The sequence below is a fragment of the Aegilops tauschii genome, chromosome 3, assembly GCF_002575655.3.
Source record: "Aegilops tauschii subsp. strangulata cultivar AL8/78 chromosome 3, Aet v6.0, whole genome shotgun sequence".
Lineage (NCBI taxonomy): Eukaryota > Viridiplantae > Streptophyta > Magnoliopsida > Poales > Poaceae > Aegilops > Aegilops tauschii.
The window spans coordinates 313920510-313926413 of NC_053037.3; positions in this window are offsets into that span (position 1 = coordinate 313920510).

Below are 5904 nucleotides of genomic sequence, written 5' to 3' on the forward strand. Positions count from 1 at the left end.
GCGCTCCTATTTATACGCGCGCGGACGTCGAGCAAGATGGAGCGGATACGAAATCTCGTAGGTGGTCGATCGATCGATCACCGTCGTCGCGCGCATGCAGCATCATTATTGCATGAGGGAGTGCGTTCGTGCGCCGTAGTCGAGCATCCGGCGGCTGCTCTTGTCCCTCGGTAGCAGTAGTATCTTCTTCCTCTGATGAGAAGATTTTTTCTGCTTCCCGGATGGTGCGGCAGAGTGCTCTGCCTGCCCAGCCCACTACGTACGACGGACGGATACCGTCGCATGCGCGCGGATGCACGGCGAAGTGGAGGAGCCGGAGGAGTTGCTTTCTGATCGAAACGGGATCGGCGTGCGCTTTGGCTTTGCTTGATTGCTTGTCCATTCTTATTTTTATTTCTATTTTTGAACGGGTCAAAAGGTGGCGTGTGAAATGGAAATCGCGCGGGCTGCGTAGTCGGCGCACTCGCAGAATTTCTCCACACGGACGGATTGGTTTATTTGGTTTCCAACAGAATTGCGTAGAGTGCTCTGCCCTATTGTAGACGGCTCTGTTCGTGATCTTACGCCCGCCCAGCCCTAGAACTGTCATCTGCCTACTGCATGGGTTGAGTATTTTATTTGGATTGAACGTGCCATTGTTTGACGCCGAGATGTCTCTCCAACGGGATCATCAACTTTGCATGTGAGGGTTGATGGACACGCAGCATTGTCACGGTGAATTCATGATGGAACTGGCTATCTATTGCGATATGCTTATACTTAATTTGTATGAGGTGCTCAGATTAACGTTTTCAAGGAATTGCACTTCTTCCATCTCAACTGATTTAACCCCTTATTTGGTTCATGTCCGGGGGCGGATGATATTGTATGGGTGTGAGCTTGAAACAAACAGGGGACTGGCTATGCATCAGGTACCTGGAAAAAAAACTTCCATCAGCCACTTCTATTTTAGACCATCCGATCCTCATCCAACGGTTGTAAACAGATCTGACACTATCCATCTTCAACATCTGGTTTCTTCTTCGTCCCGTGTAGCCGCTGGCCAGCCCAGGCCTAGCCCCCTGCCTTCGTCCCCCGCAGCCGGCTGGCGCCACCTCACCGCCCCGCCCTCCCCTCTACCGCTTCCCACCGCCGTGCTGGCCACCGCACTGAAAACAACTTCGGCGATCACCTGCCCCCCCCCCCCCAAGATAGATAATGGGACCATGGCTCCCCCCTAAGATAGATTCTCCGGCGAGGTCCGACGTGAAGGAAGGAAGGAAAAAGAAGGAAGAAGGTGACTAATGCGTGCAAGCAAAACCGAACAAACAGCCCTTTAGTATTGTTCACAAATATGCATGAGGATTGCTATGTTGAGCATGTGATCACAACCTCCTATTGTGCCATTCTTATCGGGCTTGCTCTGACGACGGCAATACAGGCTCACAGATCAGTGCAACAAGGATTTAAATACGAGACCATGTGGCTTCAGGGGCGGCTGATTATAAAGATCATCTTGAAGGCGCCTGGGCCGAGAGGGGAGGATGGGTGACTTGTCCCTTCAGGCTGCTTGGGATAATCTTCGTAGGGTTGCTGGATCCTTGAAGGTTTGGAATCAGGACTCGTCCTGTTCGGTTTGGAAGTAGATCAATAAATTGGAGCGTCGGTTGCGCTCTATACTGTCGACCCCGGTATCTGATGCTCTCTGACTGAAGAGAGGGGCATTGAGTCACGGTTGTGCGAGCTCTTCGAGCATGAGAAAACTATGGCGCGTCAGCGCTCCAGAGTGGATTGGCTCCTTGAAGGGGGGCGAAACACCGAGTTTTTTCATGCACATGCTAGGTCACACAAGGGGAATAATGAAGTTCATTCCTTGCTATGTGAGGATGGCTCTTTGTGTGACTCACAAGGTGAAATAAAGGGTATGATGCAAGAGTTTTATGAAAATAACTTTACCTCCGACTCTTGTGGTGTTGTTGATGCAACTCTTGATGCTATTCCACAAAGTTTCATATGAGATCAATGACAACTTGTGCAAGCCTTATACTGAAAAGGAGATCAAGGCTACTCTTGTGGTGGTGTTGATGCAACTCTTGATGCTATTCATCAAAGCTTCACATGAGATGAATGACAACTTGTGCAACCCTTATACTGATAAGGAGATCAAGGCTGCTCTTTTTGGGTCCAACAAAATCCCCAGGCCCGAATGGTTTCCACGCTCTCTTTTATCAGATTCACTATAACTTTATTGGGAGGAAATTTGTCATGTTGTTAGAAGCTTCTTGAAAAAGAGGGGCATTGAGTCGCGATTGTGCTTATCCTTGAAGGTTTACGTGACTCTTTTATTGTGTTAATTCTTAAAGTTGCACGACCAGAGCATTTGGAATTTTAGACCTATAAGTATATGCAACGTGCTTTACAAAACTGCCTCCAAAGTTTTGGCTAACTGTCTGAAATTGCTTTTGCATGTTGTCATCTCAGAGTTTCAAAGTGCTTTTGTGCCTGCTGTATTGAGCACTGATAATGCCCTGATTGCTAACGACTACATACTATAAGACGTCAACAAGCAAAACAACTTTTCTTTGCCATGAATATTTGTATGATGAAGGCATATGATTGTGTTGAGTGGAGTTATCTTCATGGCTGCCTCTCCAAGCTTGTCTTTGCTCTGATATGGATCAGCTCGGTGATGAGGTGTGTGACCAATGTCAGATATGCTGTCAAATTCAATGGTGAGCTTACTGCTCCGGTTGTTCCCTCGAGGGCGATTCTTTAAGGAGACCCAATTAGCCCCTACATGTTTCTTTTGTGCACTTAAGGCCTGTCAAGTCTATTAGCTCAGAAGGAGAATTGCCACTAGCTACATGGTATTAGGAATGGTCGCTCTAGTCCACCCATTTCACATCTCCTTTCTGCTGGCATCCTCTTTGCAAGAAGTGACATGTGTAGTGTGGATGCTTTGGAATCTACCATAAACCTTTATTGTAATGGGTCTGGTCAGTTGATCAACAAAGACAAAACCTCATTGTTCTTTGGTCGTGGTTGTCCGGAAGGTGTCAATTAGAGGGTTAAAACCAGATTGGGAATATCAAATGAATCTTCCAATGACACATACCTTGGTTACTTCAGATTTTTGTTGTTTCTGTGCAAGGCTAGAATATGTAGAGCCCGTATGCGAGAAAAGTTTGGGAGATGGTAAAAGTGTCTTCAGCATCAGCTTGTGGCGTTATAATTTTTTGTCTCCTAAGCTTTGGCTATGCGATTTTCTGTCCAGATTCTCAGGTCAGAAGGCCACTGTTCTTATGGTGACACTGGCATATCTGGGAGGCGTGCACTTATGCCAAAAAAAAATCGGATGCTCCTCATCCTCGATTTTTTTTTAGAAAAGGAGGATGACCCCCGGCCTCTGCATCTGGGAGATGCATACGGCCACTTTATTGATTATTCTCGAGGACCTTACAAAGTATTACAACAATGTGCCTGAATTCACCATCTTGGCAACACATGCCGCTACTTCTATCCAAAATGATGAAGGGGTGCTAGTTGGGCCACTACCCAAACCATTCACCTAAGCCTAACATCAAAAGCCGGAAGCCGAAACATATTCGGAAGCCCCAGCCGAGCCATCTGGGGCAAAATCCGGTCAGACGCACTCGTGTGTCGTCGCCGCCATCTTTCACATGTCCGTCTTCAGATCATATTGAGGCTTCTACCTTGTCTGGCCACTCTGTCATCGACGTCACCATGACGCCAGACAGCAACCTACTCCTACGCGAGTCCCTCTCCGTGCATCGGACGCCGAGCCTCCACAGCGCCATGCCGCCGATATCCGCCGCCATCGATGTGTGAGATGAAGCACCGCTCCACCATCCCCCCAGCCAGCACTTACTCCAAAACGATGCCCCGGGAGGGAAAGCTATAAAACGCCATCATCATCCGATCCGGAAGACCCAGATCTAGGGTTTGCCCCGGAGCATCCCGAGCCTGATGACGCAGACTGCAACGACGATGCCTCGACAAGGGAACGACATCTAAGACGCCGCCATCGTCCGCCATGACCGTAGTCGACGCAATTTTCATCGGCAGTTGCTCCACCAGACGTGCGCCGCTAACGTCGCTGGTCCCTTCAACCGGAGCAAACTCCAAAACAATGCCCTAAAGAGGGACTACGACGAAAAGCGCCGCCATCGCTCGATCCCAAGGAGATCTAGGGTTTCCCCATAGTTGCCCGTGCTGTCAAGGGCCAGACAAGGGTAGAATCCCGCGGATCTGTCCAGCTGCCGACGAGTCGCACCCACCACCGTGCCGACGGCCGACCAGCGATCAATCTGGCCGCGCCGCCGCGAACCGATCCGGTCACGCCGCCGCCGTCCCTGGCGGCCGCGACGCACCAGATCGCAAGGCCTCCTGCCGCAGGGAATCGACGTCGCCGAGGCGCCGCCACCACCCGCCGTGGCGACCGGCCCGCGGCCACGCTCCGGCCCGGCGGCGCCGGCCCGCGCCAGCCCCACCCGAGCGAGAGGGCCCGAGTCCCCGCCGCCGCCGGCGACGGCTAGGCTTCGCCTGGCCGCGCCCTTGGGCGGCGGCGAGGGAGGAGGAGGAGGAGTGGGGGAGGTTCGGCGGCGATGGGATCTGGGACCTCCCGGTCGCCCACGCGGGGGCGGCTCGGGTGCAATACGTTTTTGAAAAGGAGGCCGCGTAGGTCAATGTGGCCACTGCTCGACTCGATGTACAGTGAAGAAGATCGAAGCTTATGTTTATATGATTCTGCAGCATCTCTACCATCCTGCTGTAGTACTATGCGTAATTTGGTCGTTTTGGATCGTAGTCGCTCACGTGTTGAGGTCATTGACAGGGACCACGACGGCCACTGTGTGTCTGCCTGTACTGAACCTATTCAGGGTGTTTTGGAACCTGAAATGATGGGCGCATTGGCCATTTGAAGAGTTGTCTTTCTAGAGCGTGATGAACAATTTTTTTATGTTATCTTCACCATGGATTGCTTGTCATTAGTGCAACAATTGAAGTCACCAATTCAAGATGGGTCCTCATTGGTTCGGTTGTTGCGACTGGCGTCTTCACCTCAATGGTCTTCAAGCATATTCGTCGGCACTTCAATGTAGTGGCTCATGTGTAAGCCAAGTCATGTAAAATTCTATTAGTATGTGTGTTTTTCATTCTGTTTCAGATTGCATCCGAGAGATTCTTTATAATGTTGTCAACTGATCAATAAAGTGCCCACGTTAAAGAAAAGGATTGTGGGCCAGGCCGGGAGTTACGTCGAGCCAATATAATTGGGCACAATTGGCTGGGAACGGTTTATACACAAGACTATAGGAGAACGCCTCTACAACGCTCAAGGGGCAGCGCTCACACTTTGTCTGCATGGGCCCGCACAATAATAATCGATCGCTCGCTCCGCCACACTCGCTCGCCCGCTTGCTCAGGTAGTTTATTTGGCTCGTATTTTCCTACAAGATTGGTCTGCCGTCTAGGTAAAAAAAGGATCGCTTTTTTATTTTGAAAAAGTTTGCGAATTTGAACATTGTTCATGGAATTCAAAGGTTCATGAAAATGGAAAAGGTTCAGGAATTTTAAAAATGACACAAATTTGAAAAGCTCACAAATTCAAAAATTGTTCACAAAATTCACAAAAAGTTCATGAATTCAAAAAAACACAAATTCAAAAGAAGTTCGTGAATTTGAAATAATTAACAAAATGCAAAAATGTTCATGTATTCAGAAAAAGACTGCAAATCCAGAAAAAAGATCACAAATTTGAAAAAAGTTCACAAAAATGAAAAGGTTTGTGATTTTTAGAATTGTTACGATTTGAAAAAAGTCCATGGATTTGAAAAAAAATGAAATTTGAAAACAAAAAATATAATAATGAAAAACAGTACAAAAACCTGGCAAAAACAAAGA